Source organism: Tamandua tetradactyla, chromosome 22, assembly GCF_023851605.1.
Source record: "Tamandua tetradactyla isolate mTamTet1 chromosome 22, mTamTet1.pri, whole genome shotgun sequence".
Taxonomy (NCBI): domain Eukaryota; kingdom Metazoa; phylum Chordata; class Mammalia; order Pilosa; family Myrmecophagidae; genus Tamandua; species Tamandua tetradactyla.
Window position 1 is genome coordinate 2,086,534 of NC_135348.1, and position 23,348 is coordinate 2,109,881.

Below are 23,348 nucleotides of genomic sequence, written 5' to 3' on the forward strand. Positions count from 1 at the left end.
TTGTTTGGGTTTGTTTTTTTTTTTGCCATCCAGGAAACCCTATGTTTGTATCGGGGTGTGAATTTGACAATTGTATTGTCTGTGTTTCCCAGCCAAGGCAGGGCTGAGTACCTGTGCAAGGTGTGTAGACCAGCTCTGAGTGCACCTGCGTTAGAAGCTGGACTCTGTAAGCCCCGTAATTCTCCTGCACTTTCTGGTCTGCCCAGCAGATGGCGATGCTCAGGGACTGAATCATCTTCAGAGGCTGCCTCCAAGCCTAGGCAGTGCGGGACAAGGTGAGGCTGAGATGCCTCCAAGCCCAGGCTGGCCAGGCAGGGCTGAGCTATGAAGTTCTTATGCCCTCAGTTTGCCAGCCAGTATCTGGCTGAATGTGGGGCTGCCTTCCCCACTTTACTTGCGGCTGAGGATTCTTCCAGTTGCCCAGTCTGCTGCCTTCTCTCAGGCAAGGATCCGTCCTCCCACTGCTATTTCCCTTACAGGTGAGTGAGCAACACCAGGACCCAGGTCTGGAAACAGTTTCTGTACATGTTTTCCCAGACTCTTTGTCTCTCACTGACCTGCGCCTTGAAATGTCTTTCCCTGTCCCCTGGAACCCCAAATACTTGATTTGGGTAGCCTCAGCCAGGCTGCTTGCTGGTTTTAGGAAGATTTTCTGGTCCCCTCTCTAGCCCCCTATTTTGTAAAATTCCTCCTTGCTGTTCTTTTGTGTTCTGCCCTCCCCTATGACGTAAGTCCTGCCATGGCCTCCATGGGCATGGGTCTGTGTCTGGATGTAGGTGGGGAACTGTCTCACTACTGTAAGAGGTTTCATATGTCCCTGGTGGGTGGCAGGAAGGGTCCCAGCTGCCATCTCTGTGAGCTTCAGATGTGTGAGACTGAGTGAGGGAGAGGAAGGAGGACCAGCCAGTTCAGAGTGGAAGTTTCCTACCTGATAGTTTTCTTTCTCTTTGAGTCAGCTTTTGTAGAGTCATTCTCCAGTCTACTCATTTCTCTAGAATTCTGTACAAGTGGGAATAGTACTTTTCTCCCACTGCATCTCTAAGGAGAGGTTATCAGTAGCTGAATATGTCACTATGTTGATGATGTCACTCCTCCTCTTTTCCAAGAATTGTTGTTTTTTTAAATAAAAAGTTGATATAGGACAATTGTAGAACATTTAGAAAAAAGTTTTCACCCTACTTGTCTGGGGTGTGCCCACTGGGGAAGGGCTTCAACTTTTATTGTTGAATTTGGAATCTGTTCTAGTTTGCTAGCTGCCTGAATGCAATACACCAAAAGCAGACTGGCTTTTAAAAAGGGGAATTTAATGAGTAGCTAGTTTACAGTTCTAAGGCTGAGAAAATGTTGCAATTAAAGCAAGTCTATAGAAATGTCCAATCTAAGGCATCCAGGTAAAGATACCTTGGTTCAAGAAGGCTGATGAAGTTCAGAGTTCCTCTCTCAGCTGGAAGGGCACATGGTGAACACGGCATCACCTACTAGCTTTCTCTCCTCGCTTCCTGTTTCATGAAGCTCCCCAGGAGGCATTTTCCTTCTTCATCTCCAAAGTTCGCTGGCTGGTGAACTCTGCTTCTTGTGGCTATGTCATTCTTTGCTCTCTCTAAACCTCCCATTTTCCAATGTTTCCTCTTTCATAGGATTCTAATAAACCAATCAAGACCCACCCAAAGGGTGAAGACATGTCATCACCTAATCCAGTTTAACAACCACTCTTGATTAGGTTACATCTCCAGGGAGATGATTAATTACAGATTCAAACATACAGTATTGAATAGGGATTATTCTGCCTTTATGAAATGGGATTTTGACTAAAACATAGCTTTTCTAGCGTCCATACATCCTTTCAGACCAGCACAGAATGCAAAATGGTATGTATGCAAACACACATGCATAGCACCTTTGCAGTAGATCAGGGTTTTATTTTCATATTATCTCATTTTACATAAATGGTATCTTCAGAGATCATTAGAATATATCTGTGATTGTTTAGGCTCTAGTGTCAACTTGGCCAGGTGATGTTGCTTAGTTGTCTGGTCAGGCACGCACTGGCCTAACTTACTGCAGGAATATTTCATGGCTGGTTGATAACCAGAAGGCTAGTTTATTAAATCATAGTCAGTTGATTTTATCTGTAGCTGATTATATCTATGATCAGTTAAGGGCATGTCTTCCGCAAATGAGATAATCCAATCAGGTGGATTTGATCCAGTTAGTTGAAGACTTTTAAGGGAGAAGAAAGCATTTTCACTGCTTCTTCAGCCAGTAAGTCTTTCCTGAGGAGTTAGTTGAGACCTCTCATTAGATTTGTCAGTCTCACAGCCTGCCCTACAGATTTTAGACTCTTGCATTCCCACAGTTACATGAGACACTTTTATAAATCTTAAATTTACAAGGTATTTCCTGTTGGTTCTCTTTCTCTAGAGAATTCTGACTATTACAATATCCTTGTTTGAAGGAGGATGAGGAGGCCCTTTAGAATCTCTCTTATAAGGTTCTAGCCCTTGGGGCATCAAGCAGTGGACATCAACTCTAGAGAGAAGAAATAGGAGGTAACTTCTTATTTCATGTCTACAATTCTTCCGTGAAGATGGAATCGAATTCAATTCTGTTATATTGAATGTTCTCTAGCCTTGAGAGTCTATACCAAGATCTTTTAATTGTCCATGGAATCTTTTTTTTTAACATTTTTTATTGTATAGTATAACATATATACATAGAAAAGAAATAAAAAAGAAATAGTTTTCAAAGCACTCTTCAACAAGTGGTTACAGGACAGATCTCAGAGTTTGTCAAGGGCTACCATACAACCCTCTCATATTTTTCCTTCCAGCTGCTCCAGAATATAGGAGGCTAGAAGGCTTAAATAAATTTTTGTCATCACAATCAACTTTTTGTCCTTCTTTTTTTGTGTGAAAAACAACATATATACAAAACAGCTATAAATTTCAAAGCACAGCACCACAATTAGTTGTAGAACATAGTTCAGACTTTCACACGGGTTACAATTTCAGAATTTTAGGTTTTTACTTCTAGCTGCTCTAAAATACTGGAAATTAAAGAGATATCAATTTAATGATTAAGCATTCATATTCATTTGTTAAGTCCTATCTTCTATGTGTAATTCCGCCATCACCTTTGATCTTTCCATACCTCTCTTTAGGGTTGTTTGGGCTATGGCAATTCTAAATATTTGCTACTGGAAGGATCTGTCACTAATATGGGGTAGGGAGATGGAACTATCTGATGTTCTGGAGAGGCTGGGCTTGGTTTCAGGACTTATCTGGACCAGGGACCCATCTGGAGGTTGTAGGTTTCTGGAAAGTTACTCTAGTGCCTGGAACCCTTGTGGAATCGTACATATTGCCTTAGATGTTCTTTAGGATTGGCTGGAATGGTCCTGGATGGGGGTTGGCAGGTTATGATAGGTAGCAAGGTCTACCTGAAGCTTGTGTAAGAGCAACCTCCAGAGTAGCCTCTCAACCCAATTTGAACTCTCTCTGCCAGTGGTACTTTATTAATTACACTTCTTTTCCCCCTTTTGTTCAGGATGTAATTGTTGATCCCACAGTGCCAGGTCTGGATTCATCCCTGGGAGTCATCTCCCACATCACCAGGGAGACTTTCACCCCTGAATGTCATGTCCCATGTAGCGGGGAAGGCAATGATTTCACTTGCAGAGCTGGGCTCAGAGAGACTGAAGCCACATATGAGCAACAAAAGAGGTCCTCTAGAAGTAACTCCTAGGCATGCCTATAGGTAGTCTAAGCTTCTCTACTACCTACATAAGCTTCATAAGAGTAAGCCTCATGATCAAGGACATGGCCTATTGATTTGGATATCCCTAAAGTTTGACACAGTATCAGGGGATTCCCTGATGGTAAGGTTTAATAGTTCCATATTGTTCCTCCCCTCCCTCACAGGACTTTGCCAGTACTTTTTGATTATCTGCTTAATATACCTTAGGATGTCTTTCAGGCATTACAATAATCTATACAGGATTAAAGGACCTCTTTCTTTTTCTGTACTTCCTGTATTTCAATTGTTCAGATAGGCTATACAGATAGGTTGAATTAGATTATGCACTACAGAAAATTTCAGTTTCACATCAAATAAACCTTTCTTACATTGGTCTCAAAGAGTATGTGATTCTAAAATATAGCCAATGTCTTCCTTATTCCTATGTTCTGAATTACTTTAACCCCAACCTGTTTGGCTTCATTCTTATCTCTAAATATCAGCTTATATATATATATATATATATATAACAGCCTCTCAAAATCCAGAAATAATAATCACTACTCCAGGCTTAATATGTCTGCTCTAAAAGCTTATGATCTAGGCCCCTGTTTTCTTAGAAGCATTTTCTAAAAGTGACCATACCATTGATGCTTTTTTGTTTCTGGCTTTTTTTTGTCTACCAAATGTCCCACATGTTCCTTCACATCGTTGTGCGTCTCATGACATGGTTCCTTTTTGTAGCAGCACAATCTTCATTCATAAGTATACACCATCGTTCGCCAGTCTACTTCTCTTTCAGTGCATCCTTCAGCCACCTGCATTCATTGGGCATCATGTAGAGGCCCAAAGTCTACAGTCCATCAACATTCTCAATTTTAGATAATTTCATTGTTCCCAAGAAACAGAAAACCAATAAACACACCCTCGCCAAATAGGAACTCTAAACCTCGTCTTAACTCTTATTGTCCATGGAATCTTAGGTGAACCTTGTCCTGGCTGATTCTAACCCCTGGCTGCTAAAATTTTAATAAACACCATGATCACTGGTTTAACTCTGGTGTTATTTTCATTAGTTTGCTTAGAAGATCTTTTAGACTTTCAAAGGAGTCTGATGATATTACAAGGACAGCTGTGACATTAGCAGCTGCCATGCCTGTGGCTGCACCAGTAAAGGCTGCAGGCAGTTGACTTAGAGTGGCACTGGGCATTTAGAAGGTGTATGGCTCCCAGGTCATTTCCTTATTTCTATGACTATTAAAGATGATAAAAGAAGAAATTAAAACAGTGAACTTTTGCTTTATTTGACTTCATTTAAACACATCATTGCTTCTAAGCTACTTGGAAGTTCAATTGAGGGACACAGTGGGGAGAAATTTTTTTTTTAAGAAAAAATAAAAGGCTGAATGATTCTGTATTTAAATTATATAAATAGAATAATACGAGATGCTGATGAGATTTAATTATCCCAAACCTTACTGCACTGTGAAGGAATCATTAAATTCTCTGTGGCCAACTCAGGAAGGTCTGCTTTGGAGAACTGAGAAATACTGAGCTTTTTTGGTGGCCTTTAGTATCATGAAATTCAAGGATGTGCTGGGGCACTCTGTGAAAGGTGGGAAGAGTGTACTGTTACTAGAGGAAAAACTACCTCTTCCTGCTTTCTCATAGAAGAAGGGAGGGGCACTGAACTAATTCTCTTCTGACCCTGGTGAGGTAGGGGATCCCTAAAAGAATTGCTTACACAGTTGGCACACAGTAATACACACAGCCATGCTTGTATATTTATATAATGTCTGTGATTGTTTTGGAGCTACAGTGGTAGAGCTGATTAGTCGTGACAGACACTATATGATCTACAAAGCCTAAAATACTTACTATGTAGCTGTTAAGAAAAAAGTTTACAAACACTGGGTAGAGCATTGGGGAGTGACGAGGGTGATGGTATAGCCAGATGGAGGGTATAAGGACTGTCCCCTGGAGATCCAAGCCCTAAGAACACCTCTATATATGACTATAAAGTTGTAGGGGGATTAATTATGTTACCACAAAATTCTTGGTGCTGTGGATGTGAACCCATTTGAAAATAGGACTTTGAAGATGCTACTAGTTAAGGTATGTCCAAACTGAACGAGAATGAACCTTAAATCAATATTACTGAAATCCTTATATGCAAAGGAAATTGTGCCCAGAAGGAGAAGTTGTGGAGAACAGTTAGAAGCTTAAAGTCAAGGAAACCCAAAAGAAAAAGATGTCACTATAAGTAAGAAAAGCTAAGGACCGTGGATCTCTAGCATTCAGTTCCAGAACACCATAAAGTCTTTGAGGAGAAATCATTTCCTTGCTGACTCATTGAGTTTGGACTTCTTTGATCCTCAAACTATGAGCCGATAAATTCTCCCATTGTTTAAGTCAACCAATTGTATGGTATTTATTTTAGCAGCTGGGGAACTAAGGTAAAAGTGGTAACAAGATTGGCAGCTGCAGGCCTGACAAACTAAAGGAGGAGTAAAAATGTACATGCATCGGAGAAATTCTGTGTGATGCCTGTTATCGGGGGACAGCAAAAAGGTGTAATCTAACCTAGAAATGAATCGCCAACTGCTAGAGCTACTTCCTATTAAATATATAATCAAATGAGCTTAACACCTTGCTGAGTTCATGGAAATAAGTTAGATCAGCAATGATGTTCAACACGGAAGGATGAGTAATCTCCTATTTGGAGAAACCACTGATCGGGAAGAGGGATAAAGGAAGGATGTGAGAGAAGGGGATGAATGAAAGCATTCTCAACTAAACCACTAGGGTCAGAGGGAGAACTTTGAGATTATAACTTTAAAGAACGTGTTGCTATGTTTTAATACAAAAATGAAAGTTTTTTACTGACTGAAAATATTAAGAAATTGGAGACAACATTAAGGAGCTTAAATATAATAAAAAGTTATCAAAAGGATTCAACAGAGTACAGATGTTAGCATTCAATGGACAAAAAAACCATTTTGTGATTATACACAAATCGAGACACCTTAATCAAACCAGCCCTACTGAGAAGAAATAATATGCTGTACAATATGCATTGAAATAATATTTTTGTAACAAGTGCTTTAAATAAAAATGATTTGTAATGAGATTAAAACAGAACTTTATTTCTATCTCTTTAAACAGCATTCAATGTGCATAACCTTAGCATGTCTCTGAACAGAAAATTGGACAGATCTCAGAATTCCCCGTTTCATTTTAGGTAAAAGAGGCCTATAGATACTTTAAATCATGAAAACCCAATCCGCTTTCAGTGATTAAAATGCGTTCAGCTTAATATTTTAATCAATGCTATAATATTGATCAATGCTTAAAAAGTAAGATTTTTGCTCAGAGAACTCTGCACTCCATATCATCAACCACTTTGCCAAAAATTATGGAAAAAAGTTTACTCTAAGATGGGCATAAGTGAAACAAAGTTCAAAATATTTAACAGCCAGTACAACATTCATACCTACCACTAAGGCTGGCTGATGACATAATCAGAAGGTACCCTGCTTAGAAATCTAACTGCCTAAAACCCCCTTGTCCTGCCTCCTAAACCAGTCCCCACGATGGCCATGCCCTGGTAGTGTGCCTAAGAGTCACCCTCCGTCAGTAGGACTGCATCCTACCCATTTTCTGTTTATTTTTAATTCTACCTTATTGGCCAGTTCAAAATGGAAAAAAAACCCAGGAAATTCTGGCTACTTCTACCCACACATGCAGAAAGCAACAAAATTCTGACCTAAAGTCACCTATACCTAATTATAATACGAAAATATCCATCCAGCCCTCATCACGCTAAGGCTGCCATTTGTGATCATTCCATATATGAGCAGGCACGGTCTTTGACTGTGTACTCTCCACTGAGCCCTGCCTCTAGACCTACATCATCTCATCCTATCCTCATACCAACCCCTTCAAATTCATATAAAAATCCTCTACACTTCCAGCTCAAGGAGACAGAGTTGAGCTTTATCTCTTGTGGACTTCAGTGGCTACCTCCCAAAACGCTCTTTCTTTCCTCGAAATCCCGGTGTCATCCTATTGACATCTCTGCTCACCGGGAAATGAGCACACTGCCTGATGAAAGAACCAGGAACACTGTCCTACAATGTACCCCAAAGACCAGTTCTGGAGGCGATGACACCCTGAAAGGAAGAACCCAACCACGTGGCTCAGGACTACTCCGGGAAGGTGGAGAGAACCACATAGCCTCTGGACTGGGAGGGCTGCTCCTCCAAAAGGACAGGCCTCTGCTCACCTCTACCCACATCAGTCACCCAGGCACCCTCCTCCTACGTCTTCCCCCCTTTTCCTTCCCTGCCCCTCCAAACGCCGCGCTCCGTCCCAGCGCGGGTCCCGGCCACACATGGGCCACGCTTGACCCTGCCTCTGCCTGGCCCCGTCCCGTCGGCCTGGGCCTCGCGTGGCCTACCTCTGACTTGGGAAAGCTACAGCCGGGAGAGCGAGGGCTGATGAGAACAACGAAACACCCGACACAGGGCGCTGGAAGGAGAAAGCAGGGGCAGGGAGAGCCCTAGAGAGAAAGGAGGAGAGGCGCGAGGACGCCGACGTTGACGTTCATTCGGGGCGTTCCCAGCGGAGAGCGCGGGAAACCAGTCAGATCTCGCGAGATTCCCAGAACACAACGCCGCAGGGGGGCGACCGGAAGCTGACGGAGGGACGCCCAGTAGAACATGGCTGCGCTTGGCGCCCTGCGTGCGCAGCAGGCTGGGGGCGGGCCCTACCAGGAAATCTGGTCTGGTTAGGACTAAGCGAAGGGACAGGCGTCGGGGCAGAAGTCCTAGCAGGTGGGAGGGGAGCGCTCACGTCTCAGCACTGACGAAAAAGGCTGTGGCAGCGCCCCGCCCTCCAGGCCATGGTCCTCGTGTGAGAGGGCGGCCTTCAGACACGCTCGGTCAGTGGTGGAAGAGGCCGAGATCCGGAGCCTTTCAGGGGGTTGGAAAATGCCCTCCGGCTGGGCCAGCAGTTTGCTAGCCTGGACCTGAACATTTCACATGATCAGAGTGGAGGAAGGACAGCCAGCGAAGGACGCTATGGCCCTCCTTCCTTAAGGAGAAGAGAGGCTGCCTGAGGATTCTGCCGTGAAGACGGTTCTGGATGTAGTTCTAGCAAAGCGAAGGATGCATACAGCAGTTTTGGGTCTTGTAGGGGTACAAGAGGGAAGTCTAGTTTCTTAAGTGATCGTGGGAGTGGGTCTCAGGGAAGGTTTGGTGATTGTGATTGGAGTGATTACGATAGTATTGGCAGCCATAAGGACAGAATTGGCTTTGGCATATTTGAACACATTGGGCCTCTGGTGTGAACATCTGATGAAGGTATTGGTTAAAACCATTCCTACCAAGCGAATGCTTGAAGTAGGAACTCTTCTGGACACAACCCTGGAGTTAACTTCTACAGGACATTCCAGTTGAGCCAACAGACAACAGCTGTCCTCTACATGTTGAAAGTTTCAGCAGTGTCCAGATGGGAAAAATCATCATGGGAAACATTGAGCTTACTTCTTATACTTGCCCAACTCCTGTGCAAAAGTATGCTATTCCTATTATCAAAGAAAAAATACACTTGATGGCTTGTGCCAAACACAGTCTGGAAAAACTGCAGCATTTCCCTTGCCCATCCTGAGCCAAATTTACTTAGATGATCCAGGAGATGCTTTGAGAGCCATGAAGGAAAATGGAAAATATGGGCACTGCAATAAATAGCCTGTCTCGTTGGTGTTGACACCAACAAGAGAATTAGCAGTACAGATCTATAAAGAAGCCAGAAAATTTTCATACCAACCTTGAGTTTCCCCTTGTGTAGTTTATGGTTATGCTGCTAATATCGTACAACAAATTCAAGATTTTGAATGTGGATGCCACTCTTAGGTAGCCATTACCGGATATCTAGTGGATATGATGGAAGAAGAAAAGATTGGATTAGATTGCTACAAGTGCTTGGTCTTGGATGAAGCTAATTGGATGTTGGATATGAGGTTTGAACCTCAGGAATGGTGAATGGTTGAATAAGATACCCTGTCACCATAAGGGTTTGCTGCACTAGGATATTTAGTGCTGCTTTTGCTAAGGAAATACAGATGCTTGCTCATGACTTCTTGGATAATGATTCAGTTTGCTAATGCTGCTGGAATGCAATGTACCAGAAATGGATTGGATTTTACAAAAAGGATTTATTAGATTAAAAATTTACAGTTCTGAGGCCCTGAAAATGTCCAGATTAAAGCATCGAGAGGATACCATCACTCAGGAAAGGCTGGTTGCATCTGGGGTTTCTCTGTCACATGGAAAGGCACAGGGCAACATCTGCTGGCCTTCTCTCCTGGCTTCTGGTTTCAAATGGCTCTCTTAGCTCCTGTGTATCCTTCTGGTTTCTGCTGAGGCATTTCCTTTCTGATTCTCCAATCGTGTGTCTGGTTTCATCTCTGCTGTCTGTGTTGGCTCTGAGTTCTCTTTCATATAGAGCTCCAGGAAAAGATTAAGACCCACCTGGAATGGGTGGGGTCACATCTCCATATGAAGGACCTAATCAAGATCACCTACCCCAAAATTTGTCTGTCTCCACAAGATTGGATTAAAAGAACATAGCGTTTTTGGTACACAGCAGCTTCAAACCAGTGCAGATGAATATATCTTTCTGGCTGAGGAAAAGTGGGCTCTACCTCTGAGAACATCACATGGTAGTGTGGGTGAAAAAAATCAGACAGACAGCCATTTCTACTTGACCCTTTAAATGCAACAGGCAAGGATTCACGGACCTTTGTGTTTGTGGAGACCACGAAATGTACAGATCTCTTGAGGATTTCTTGTACTATGAAGGATATGTTTGTACCAATATCCATGGAGAACAATGTCAGAGAAATAGAGAAGAGGCCCTTTGCCACTGCCACTTAGAAAAAAGCCCAATTCTAGTGGCTATAGCAGTAGCAACAAGAGAACATCTCACATGTGAAACATGTTATCAATTTTTGTAACTTTTTTATTGTATGATATAACATATATATAAGGCAAAGAAATAAAAAAGCAGTGGTTTTCAAAGCACTCTTCAACAAGTAGTTATAGGACACATCCTAGAGTTTGCAATGGGCTACCATATGATCCTTCCAGATTTTTCCTTCTAGCTGCTCTAGAATATAGGAGGCTAGAAAGCTTAAAATATTTTTTTATCACCACAATTGACTTTTTTTATGTGAAAAATAACATAATACAAAAAAGCAATAAACTTGAAAGCACAGCACCACAATTAGTTGTAGGCCATATTTCAGAGTGTGATAATTCCACAATTTTAAGTTTTTACTTGTAGCTGCTCTAAGATACTGGAGACCAAAAGAGATATCAATTTAATGATTCAGCATTCATATTCATTTCTTAAATCCTACCTTCTCTGTATAACTCCACCACCACCTTTGATCTTTCTATCCCTCCGTTTAGGGGTGCTTGGGCTATGGCATTTCTAACTTTTTCACATTGGAAGGGTCTGTCACTAATACAGGGTAGGGAGATGGAACTATCTAATGTTCCGGAGAGGTTGGGTCCTCTAGGTTTCAGGACTTATCTGGTCCAGGGACCCATCTGGAGTTTTTAGGTTTCTGGAAAGTTACACTAGTGAATGGAATCCTTGTGGAATCTTATATTGCCCTGGGTATTCTTCAGGATTGGCTGGAATGGTCCTGGTTGGGATTTGGCAGGTTAGGATAGGTAACAATGTCAAATTGAGTTAATTTTGACTTGCCAGGTGATATTGAAGAATATGTACATTACATTGGTTATACTGCAACCTTGTAGGAAACCTTGACCTTGCCACCTCATTCTTTAATGAAAAGAGCATAAATATCACCAAGAATTTGTTGGATCTTCTTGTTAGCACTAAATAAGAAGTGCTATCCTCGTTAGAGAATATGGCTTATGAATGCCACTACAAAGGTGGTAATCATGGACGTTCTAGAGTAGAAGATTCAATGGAGGATTTGGTGCCAGAGACTGTTGACAAAGAAATGGTGCCAGCAGTTCTAGCTTTATTAGCAGCCATGCAAGCAACAAGCACAGTGATGGGGGCGGATATGGAAGCAGCAGAGGGTTTGGTGGATGAGGCTATGGAGACTTTTACAACAGTGATGGATATGGAGGAAATTATAATTCCCAGGGGTTTAACTGGTGGAGCAAGTCAACCTGCTTTACAGTGGGTTACCCTGCTAAACAATCTAATATGGAAACCACATGTAATTTAGCCATCCTACATGCAGTATAGCTTCAAAAATTCACAGTATATTACCAGCTTTGAGTCTCCACTGAATTTTTTTTTAAGGGATCTCAAAGTCACAATAAGAAAGAAACAATCAGAAGCCCTGTTCAGAAGGTAGTTTGAAGATTTCATTATTGTAGTTTGGATTAGCTTCTCTCCTGCCTATCCCCATCCCAAATGGCGTTTATAATTTTGTGACTGAGGATCATTTGTGGATATGTTGTGCCTTTAACTTTAGACTACTTTTTGTTTTAATGTCCTGTTGGCTCAGTAATGCTCAAGGTATCAGTTGTTTTGACAAGATCAATTCACTGAACTTGGACTAAAATCAAACCTTGGCACACAGGTGTGATACAGCTTAGTAGGAATAACTGATTCATCCATAAATACTATAAGGAGAAAACTTAAGTGTTAGGCAGCATTAAGGCTTTTTTGTACTTGTAGATTGGGGGAAAACAACAAATGCCTTGAAGCATATTAATGGAATTAGTTTCTAATATGGCAAACTGTATTAAGTTAAAGTTCTATTTGCTCACTCTATCGTGGATAGATATTTAGAACCTGATAGTTTTTTTTTTCTTTCCTGATAGTTTAAACAAGTCATTCCAGTCATGATGAGGTGATGTTTGAATACATGTATGTATTCAAAGCACTGTTTTCAAAGTTCATTGCAAGTAAATACAGTAATTCCTCTTTCAGTGTTTAGTAAGGCAGATCATTAATTATGAACTAGCTAAGTGACAGGGAAAGTTTAAAGGTCTGATAACTTATTAAGACCCTGGATATTTTTGTCTAATAATGCACGCTAGTCTTTAAGTTTTTGGTCATGAGGATGTGAATAGGATGAATTATGCAGCAGGCTTTATTTTAAATGCTGATTCACGTTACTCTGTTCAGGTACTTAGCCGGCTTACTGTAGACTTTGTGAAAGTGGCTCTGGAAGAATAGAAACTGAAACCTTTGAGATCATGCACGTTGGAAATATGTACATAACTGCACCAAGTGTCAATTCTGCTATACAGTGCAGTTTTAGTTGCATAAGTTTCCATTGTATTTTTAGTCTGCTTATGTTAAATCTGGCCAAAGGTGAGTACTTTTGACCATTAAAATGCCTCTGCCACTTTGAATTCTGTACTGATTTTGTGGCCACAATGTGGTAATCAAAACACTCAATCTTTTTACGGTGGCATAGGAAGATGGCAGAAATTTCCTAAAGTGCTATCGATTTTGAAGTGTACTGATGCCTTGTGCCTTGCTCTAAAACTTTTATTAAGTAGGCGCACTTGACAGTATTGAGGTCCTTTATTATGTGCTATTTCAATTAGTCTAGATTTATGTTTTTGTACATTGGGCCATAACTTTTTCTTTAACATTTTAAAATTAAAAATAGCAATACATTTCAGAGTACATTTTGACAAGTAGTTATAGAACAAATTTCAACATATGGTATGGATTACAGATCCTCAATTTCAGGTAATTTCTTCTAGCTGCTGTAAGACACTGGAGACTAAAAGAAATATCAATGTAATGAAGGCATACTCATTTGTTAAATCCTATCTTCTCTATTGCAACTTCTCCTTCTTCTTTAATCATTCTCCCAGTCTTTAGGGATATTTGAGCATTGAGCATTTTCACTTCTTGATGTTGTAAAAGGGTGTTGGAATATCTATGGGATAGAGGGATGCAACTGGTTGATGCTCTTGGAGAGACTTTAACTCTGGGTTTCAGGGTTTATCTGGCATAGGAGCCATATGGAGGATTCAGGTTTCTGAGAAATAAATTTAGTGAGTGAAACACTCATAGAGTCTCAGAGAGAGCTCTGGGTATTCTTTAAGGTTTACAGGTATATTATTGGTTGGGGCTTGGCGTACCATGGCAATTAGTGATATCTCACTGAAGCTCACATAAGAATAACCTCCAGAATAGCCTCTTGACTCTATTTGAAAACTTAGCCACTGATACCTTATTTTGTTGCATTTATTTCCCACATTTTGTTGATTCCACAGTGCCAGAACCAGGCTCATCCCTGGGAGTCATGTCCCACGTTGCCATGGAGACTTACATCTGTGGACTTAATGTCCCATGCAGGAAGTAAGGGTAATGATTTTCTTTACAGAGTTGGGCTTAAAGAGAGAGAGGCCACATCTGAGCAAAAGAGGAGGTTCTCTGGAAGTAACTCTTAGGCATAATTATAGGTAGGCTTAGCTTCTCTGTTACAGAACAAAGTTTTATAAGAGCAAGCCTCAAGATCAGGGGTTTGGCCTATTAACTTCAGAGTCCCTAATGTTTGAGAGAGTATTAGGGATTTCCCAGGTAAGGGAGTTTAATAGTCCCATATTTTTTCTCCAGTCCCCTCAAATAACTTTGTTGGTACTTTTGTATTATCTGCCCAACATACTCTGGAATGTATCCAGGTATTACATTACACTACACAGAATTTCAAGGCCTTGTTTCCAATTTTAGGCTTCAAGTATTTAGGTTATTTAACTGAACTGGCCAGACAGGTTAAGTTAGATTGTGTGCTACAGAAAATTTAGGTGTTGGACAAAATAAATGTCTTCCTTTTGTGTCATATATTACATGAAGTTCTGATATACAGACAATATCTCCTTTGACCTATATTCTGATTTACCTTAGTCTCAACCAGATCGTCTTCATTCTTATCTTTAATTGAAGCCTGATCTCTCTTGTGGCTTTTTTTTTTTTTTTTTTTTTTTAACAATTGCTGCATGTAGGAATGCTTACTTTCAGAACTCTAATTCTGAGTCTTAGGTTTCACACAGGTACTCAAAGTTCCAGGAAAAAAAACAGGTTATACACATAGCAGAGCATCTCAGAATTTAGAAATAACACTTAAAGCTCAGGAATATATGTGACTTCTGTAAGAAGTTACTATCTAGTCCCCTGTTTTCTTATAAGTATTTTCTAAAACATGCTGCACAATATTTGTTGTTTTATTTCTGACTTGTTTGGTCAACCTAATGTCCTTAAGGTTCATTCACTTCATTGCATGACTGCTGACTTTGTTCCTTTCTGTAGCCACACGTGTTCCATCCTATGTATGCACCACAGCTCACCCTTCTTCTGCTCAGTCAAGGTGCAACAGCCACCTCCAGCCGTTAGGTATCATGAATAATGTTGCCATAAACATCAGTGTGCAAATGTCTATTCAAGTCCTTGTTTTCAGTTCTTTCAAGAATATTTCCAGCAATGGGATTGCCTAATCATGTGTGACCCTATAAACTAGCCTCCTGTAGATCCACTACATTACCCTTTGGAGGAGCTGCCCCATTTTGCTACCCTACCAACTTTGAATAGCTATACCTCTCTCTTCACATTTTCTCTTAAAGAAATTAAATCTTTCTGTTTATTTATTTAGAATCAGCAGATTTTGTTGAGACATTCATATAGCATAAATTCTATGCAAAGTAAATGCCCTTAACTTTTTACAGAGTATTTCTTTTATTGCACATTCAGAGAATTTGGACAATTATACGTATGTATCTTGTGTGTGTGTCCTTAAACTTCCAGTCTTATTTTGTCTCTTGGAGATTGCAGAATGCAGCTTGTCTAGGAAGGAAATGGGACTAGATTCTAAAATTTATTTCAGATAAGTTTATTTGGGAATGATAGTTGAGAAGAAAACTATTTGTACATGATTGCTTCTAGATGATTTTGCTGCTAGTTTATGTAATATTTGTTGAACATTTTGACAGATATTTATTTTTGTAAGCCTAAAAGTGATTCTTTGAAAATTTAAATAAACTTGACCACAAGACAGTGTAAAAACACTGGCACTTTAATGTTGAATGTCATTGTATTCATGAAATTATATATTTCAGGGTAGTATGAGCTTTTAATGCTAAGTCATATTAAAACCTTAAGTCAATTAAGGGCAAAGACACAAATGGACATTTGCACACCAATGTTTATAGCAGCATTATTTACAATTGCAAAGAGATGGAAACAGCCAAAATGTCCAACAACAGATGAGTGGCTAAACAAACTGTGGTATATACATACGATGGAATATTATGCAGCTTTAAGACAGAATAAACTTATGAACTATGTAACAACATGGATGGACCTTGAGAACATTATGCTGAGTGAGACTAGCCAAAAACTAAAGGACAAATACTGTATGGTCCCACTGATGTGAACCGACATTCAAGAATAAACTTGGAATATGTCATTGGTAACAGAGACCATCAGGAGACAGAAATAGGGTAAGATAATGGGTAATTGGAGCTGAAGGGATACAGCCTGTGCAACAGGACTGGATACAAAAACTCAGAAATGGACAGCACAATACTACCTAATTGTAATGTAATTATGTTAAAATATTGAATGAAGCTGCATGTGACATATAGTTTTGTTTTGATTTTTCTCTCTATTATCGTTCTATTTCTTTTTCTGTTGTCTTTTTATTTCTTTTTCTAAATCGATGCAAATGTACTAAGAAATGATAAATATGCAACTATGTGATGATATTAAGAATTACTGATTGTATATGTAAAAAAAAAACAAAAAAAACCCCTAAGTCAAATTAAACAGAATCAGCATTGGCAGTATAGCTATAACTTTCTGATGTTGGTAAAAACAAAATTAGTGACTTGAAATGAAAACATGCCAAGGTTTTGATACACTTGTCTTAAGATACTAATGAAACATTTCAAAACTCTGATATGAAATATCTAGATGTTTATTGCTTGAGCTTTATTTAATCGTGTGCATTTTTTTTCAGCAAATGTCTGGCACATTGCAATCCTCAAATGCATGGTTATCTTTGTTGTATTGGCATAATCAGTGGCTTGTACCTTCAGCAGTAGCATCTGAGCAAGTTTTATCAGCAAGCAATATTTTCAGTTAATAAATAAGATTTTAAAAAATCATGTAAGAATGTATTTAAGCTTGCTGAATGTAAGGAATGAACCTCAAGTCACTGCAGCTGTAGTAATTGTTTATTGTTTTAGTTCAGATGCTAGCACTGCATGTGCTGTACATGTTCTGATTTTATTAAAATAAAAAGTGCAGCTGTCCACACAAAAAATAATAGAATTCTGGTTTTTCTAAATTCGTTCTTAAATCTTATGACTTCAAAGGGAGAGAAGGATGCATATTATATCTAGTCAAACAAATATCTTGAATACAACATATTACTTTTTTTCTGTCATACTGATTTGGCTTTTATTTATATATTAAAAATAAAATTATAGTGTTTGAGTGAAAGGAATACATCCATTCATGCGCACATATAGACATACAATCTCAAGGATGGGTTGAATAGAATTGTAAAATCTCCCCACCCCTATGTAAGCACTTCCTACATGTAATCACTGTTAACCATTTTGGAGTATTTTTTGATACAAATGCCCATATCTAAATATTTTAAAAATTTTTATTAATAAAACCAATCAACATACAATACAAACATTCTTAACATATGAACATTCCATACATGGTGTACAATCAATGGCTAATGATATCATCATACAGTTGTATATTCATCACCAAGATCATTTTTCAGAACATTTACATCACTCCAGAAAAAGAAATAAAAAGAAAAAAGAAAAAACTCATACTTACCATACCTCTTACACCTCCTTCTCATTGACCACTAGTATTTCCCTCTACCCAATTTATTTTAACATTTGTTCCCCCATTATTCACTTTTTTTATTAATTAAAAAAATTAACTAACAACATTTAGAAATCATTCCATTCCACATATACAATGAGTAATTCTTGATATCAGCACATAGATGCATATTCATCGTTTCTTAGTACATTTGCATCGATTTAGAAAAAGAAATAGAAAGACAACAGAAAAAAAATGAAACGATAATAGAGAGAAAAAAAGAAAAAAAACAAAAAAAAAACTATACCTCAGATTCAGCTTCATTCAGTATTTTACATAATTACATTACAATTAGGTAGTATTGTGCTGTCCATTTCTGAGTTTTTTTATCCAGTCTTGTTGCACAGTCTGTATCCCTTCAGCTCCAATTACCCATTATCTTACCCTATTTCTGTCTCCTGATGGTCTCTGTTACCAATGACATATTCCAAGTTTATTCTCTACTGTCGGTTCACATCAGTGGGACCATACAGTATTTGTCCTTTAGTTTTTGGCTAGTCTCACTCAGCATAATGTTCTCTAGATCCATCCATGTTATTACATGCTTCATAAGTTTATTCTGTCTTAAAGCTGCATAATATTCCATCGTATGTATATACCACAGTTTGTTTAGCCACTCGTCTGTTGATGGACGTTTTGGCTGTTTCCATCTCTTTGCAATTGTAAATAATGCTGCTATAAACATTGGTCTGCAAATGCCCGTTTGTGTCTTTGCCCTTAAGTCCTCTGAGTAGATACCTAGCGATGGCATTGCTGGGTCATATGGCAATTCTATATTCAGCTTTTTGAGGAATCACCAAACTGCCTTCCACAGTGGTTGCACCATTTGACATTCCCACCAACAGTGGATAAGTGTGCCTCTTTCTCCACATCCTCTCCAGCACTTGTCATTTTCTGTTTTGTTGATAATGGCCATTCTGGTGGGTGTGAGATGATATCTCATTGTGGTTTTGATTTGCATTTCTCTAATGGCCAGGGACATTGAGCATCTCTTCATGTGCCTTTTGGCCATTTGTATTTCCTCTTCTGAGAGGTGTCTGTTCAAGTCTTTTTCCCATTTTGTAATTGGGTTGGCTGTCTTTTTGTTGTTGAGTTGAACAATCTCTTTACAAATTCTGGATACTAGACCTTTATCTGATATGTCGTTTCCAAATATTGTCTCCCATTGTGTAGGCTGTCTTTCTACTTTCTTGATGAAGTTCTTTGATGCACAAAAGTGTTTAATTTTGAGGAGCTCCCATTTATTTCTTTCTTTCTTCAGTGCTCTTGCTTTAGGTTTAAGGTCCATAAAACCGCCTCTAATTGTAAGATTCATAAGATATCTCCCTACATTTTCCTCTAAATGTTTTATGGTCTTAGACCTAATGTTTAGATCTTTGATCCATTTTGAGTTAACTTTTGTATAGGGTGTGAGATACGGGTCCTTTTTCCTTCTTTTGCATATGGATATCCAGTTCTCTAGGCACCATTTATTGAAGAGACTGTTCTGTCCCAGGTGAATTGGCTTGACTGCCTTATCAAAGATCAAATGTCCATAGATGAGAGGGTCTATATCTGAGCACTCTATTCGATTCCATTGGTCGATATATCTATCTTTATGCCAGTACCATGTTGTTTTGACCACAATGGCTTCATAATATGCCTTAAAGTCAGGCAGCGTGAGACCTCCAGCTTCGTTTTTTTTCCTCAAGATACTTTTAGTGATTCGGGGCACCCTGCCCTTCCAGATGAATTTGCTTATTGGTTTTTCTTAAGTTGTTGGGATTTTGATTGGTATTGTGTTGAATCTGTAAATCAATTTAGGTAGAATTGACATCTTAACTATATTTAGTCTTCTAATCCATGAACACGGTATGCCCTTCTGTCCTGACCCGCAGGACAGTCAACGGGGTCCGCCACCTGCTGAGGGAAGAATGGCTATGGGACAGCGAGACGCAAGAAGGACAGCAAGACAGGATTCTGATCAAGCTGCAAATTTTATTAAGCAAGCCGGGTGTATATATACCGGCTTGGGGAGGGAGTAGGGTATGTGGGGCATTGTGATAGGAGGGAGTTTGCGCCGGCGGGAAGGGCTGGTTAGATAATTGGTGGGGAGTTCGTGCCAGCGGGAAGGTCCCGGCGGGAACCTATTTCCGTGAAGAACCTTGTTGTACTATATAGATGCCATTGCATTAGCCGGGGTGGCCATGTTGGCTCAATCGCTATCTTAGGTTAGCCTCTGGTCCCCAACATCTCCTCCCGTTGTTTTTCAAAAGGGTGGAGGAAGGATGCTGATTAAGCATTCTTTTGGCATTAACCTTTGCTGGGGGAAGTAGAGGCCTTATTCCCCAAGTTGTTTGTGGCTCTGTTTTTCTGGGGAGGGGAATTTTTGCAGAGCGAACCCCTATGCAAATGAGGCATACTTCTCAAGGAGCTCGAAAACGGCCTTTGATTGTACTGGCCCTTCTTTGCAGTGCTTTGCCTTGCACCCAGCGATACCAATCATAGCATAAGCTAGAAGCATACTTTCGAGTGGTATGCTGCTCCCGTAGGAGGGGGGGGATTTACAGAGGGTAGATGTTTTCTTGGCCTTCCAGGGTTACGCCCTGGTCCTGGAGATGGAGCCTTTGGTAATGCACCTGAATGGGCCTCCCTAGGGCTGAATTAACTTGATCCTTTACAAGCTGCAGTATTTTTCTTATAATAGCAGGTGCAATAGATATTATAAGGAGTAGGGTTATTAAGGGGCCTAATATAGGGAGAAGGTAAGGGAGGATTCCGTTGAGTCCCCAGGAGGAGCCTCCTTGGGCTTCCCGCTCATGTTTGCGGTTTGCAATTCCTTCCCTAAGTTTGGTCATTGAATCTCTAATTAAGCCAGAATGACCAGCATAAAAGCAACATTCCTCGCCTAATGCTGCACAAAGCCCTCCTTGTTTAAGGAAGAGCAGGTCTAGCCCTCTTCTATTTTGGAGAACTATTTCTGATAGGGACGTAAGGGACTTTTCAAGGTGGGTGATGGAAGTTTCAATACGGGTTAAGTCCTCGTCTATTGCAGCTCTTAGGCTGGAGAGGCTTTGTTGTTGGAGGGTGATTGAGGCGATACCGGTGCCTAGACCAGCAACACCAGTAGATGGATTCTTAGACTTCAGTCATCTGTCAGCTTAGCCGTCGTTGAATAGGTTATAGCAGGGCTTGCTGGTTTATTAGTAGCTTCAGCTGTGCTGGAGAAAGAACGAGAGAAAAATGCCTTTTCTCAGGGCAACCTTTTTGCCCTGGACAGATTGTTATTGTCTATTTGTTTTGTTAATCGCTCTGGTAACCATTTGTCTGAATCAAATTCCCTAGAATATATATATACACTGATTCTCTGCCCCATATCAGGACCGGATCTGGTCCTCACCAAGTGTTATCCAATGGATCTTTCCAGAGGACTGTGGTGAATTGTGTTCAAATAGATCTAAAATAGGCCTGTGGGAGATTGCAAGGTAAAGAAAATAATAAAATCAACAGGATTTTTTAGATTTATTTGAACAAGCTGTCCTTTTTGAATGCATTGTTCAATTAATTGTAACTCTCGTTCAGCTGCAGCTGTTAACTGCCTTTTGCTTAATAAATCAGAATCTCCTTGTAAAATATCAAACAAGTTTTGTAATATATAATTAGGAATCCCTAAAGTGGCAGGTAGCAAAAATGAATGCAGAGTGTCAATAGCGACGTGTACCCATAGCAAATGACCAGATTTTTTTTTTAGTTGAATTCATTGGATTGATTTAAAAGGAATGCAGGAATGTGGATTTTTTATAATTGGTTGTGCATTTTTGCTAATTTTAAATTTATTGCATGCAGTTTTTATGGTATTTTATCACAATAGTAGCCAAATTCTGATTTGCTTACATGACCGGGCCCAGTTGGGTCCTCTGGGAACTGGCTAGGGACCAAGAGGAGCTTCCTGGACCTAGATATTTTTATTAAAGTACACCTCCTTCTGGGGGGATAGCCAGTCCTCCCAGCTAGAGTGTACATTTTAACTATTTCTTACCAAGGTCATGTGATAGCAATATCAGTTGCATGTAATGGCAACATCAGGTGAACAAAAAAGACTCCACAAGTATATTTTTTCCTTGCATTCAACCCTCAAATCTGATCTGCTTCCAATATAAGCCATGGTTATTTTAGGATAAATTTAGCTTATACATATGTAGTTTATATAAAGATTGGACAAAGTCTTAAGATATTTTGGCTTAAAGGAATATAGGTATTTATATGATTTGAATATGATTTAGCCAGTAATAGATTCATTTATAGTAATAGTACTTAGATTAATAGATTAAGCCACCTGGTTTAGGGCAAGAAAAGAAGCACTTTTTGCCAGTATAATGATACCCAGGAGAAAATCAGTACTTTTTATACAGATAACAACATGATAAAAGTTAACATAAGTTATTTTGATAAAACACAGACTCTGCTTTCTAACTAATTATTTAGAAATTTTATATCTTTTCATTAGAACAGGCTAAAAGTTCAAGAAAACATTATCATTTTAGACTCATTAAATCTTTCTTGATTTTAACCATAATTTCTATTTTTACAAACCCTCAGCACTTAGTTTAGGCTTTATTCCATATTCCATTATTCAAAAATAATGCGTAGGGGGCAATTTTTTGAATAATGACCCGATTTGTTACAATTAAAACAGATGGGGCCGTTGTTTTCAGGGCTATTTTGTAAGACAGTTAATGTTGCTAGAGTATTAGGATTTATTCCGTCACAAAGTTTAATATAATTGGAGAGGTCAGTATTACGAAAAGGGCAGATTGCCGCTTGACAGGCGGTGTTAGCATTTTCATAAGCGAGATGTTTGATAAAATCGCTTTCGCTTTCCTGATCACCAAGAATACACTGGGCTGCGGTCTGTAGCCGACTGAGGAAGTCAGTATACGGCTTATTGGGGCCCTGAACTATTTTCGATAAAGAGGAGGTGAGAGCCCCCTTTTGGGGAAGTAGCCTCCATGCTTTAATGGCGGCGGACTGCACCTGGAGACCAAGTCCTCGGGGGTATTTTGCTTGGGTAGAATTAAGATGATAAGGACTTGACCCTAGAAGCTTTTTTAATGACCAAGATTTTGTGCTGTCTTTTGAGATGTTGCTTTCAGCATACCTTTTACACTGCTCCTCATAATCCGCTTTCCATAGCAGGAAATCGCCACCTGATAGGGTGGCTCTGGCGAGCTGTGACCAATCATTTGGAGTAAGTTCCTTTTCGCTAATATTGTCTAGCAAAGCCAGAATAAAAGGGGCAGTTGCTCCATAATCATGCACGGCTTTTCTTAGTTCTTTTAAATATTTTAGATTAATCCTTTTGTATTTATTGATTTGGGGTGCTTCCTCCCGCTCGCAGCTACGCTCGCGGCTACATTTGGATTTTATTTCATCCTCATCATTAGCTTTCTCGCTCCCTTCCCCCTCACTGCTTTCCTGTTCAGACTGAGGCTCGGAAGTTTCTGACCTTGCCTTTTGCTGGCTACGGAGGACCGGAAAAGTGTAGTGGGCACAGTGGGGGTTAGAGGGCTTATTTTGGTTAGTCATTAGAGAGAGAAGAGAGCGCCTGACTGGCGGTTTGCAGGGAGTTAAGGAGGTGATTATTTTGCAGTTACAGAATTACATTCTGAGTGGGGTCTGGAGAGGGGACATGCATCTTTTAAGGCATTTTC

At 39.8% G+C, this 23,348-nt stretch overlaps 1 pseudogene; it reads left to right on the plus strand.

The window, feature by feature from the left end:
- The first annotated feature begins 8,453 nt into the window (after positions 1–8,453).
- LOC143666012 (putative ATP-dependent RNA helicase Pl10) lies at positions 8,454–13,368 on the plus strand (annotated as a pseudogene).
- Positions 13,369–23,348: the final 9,980 nt, after the last annotated feature.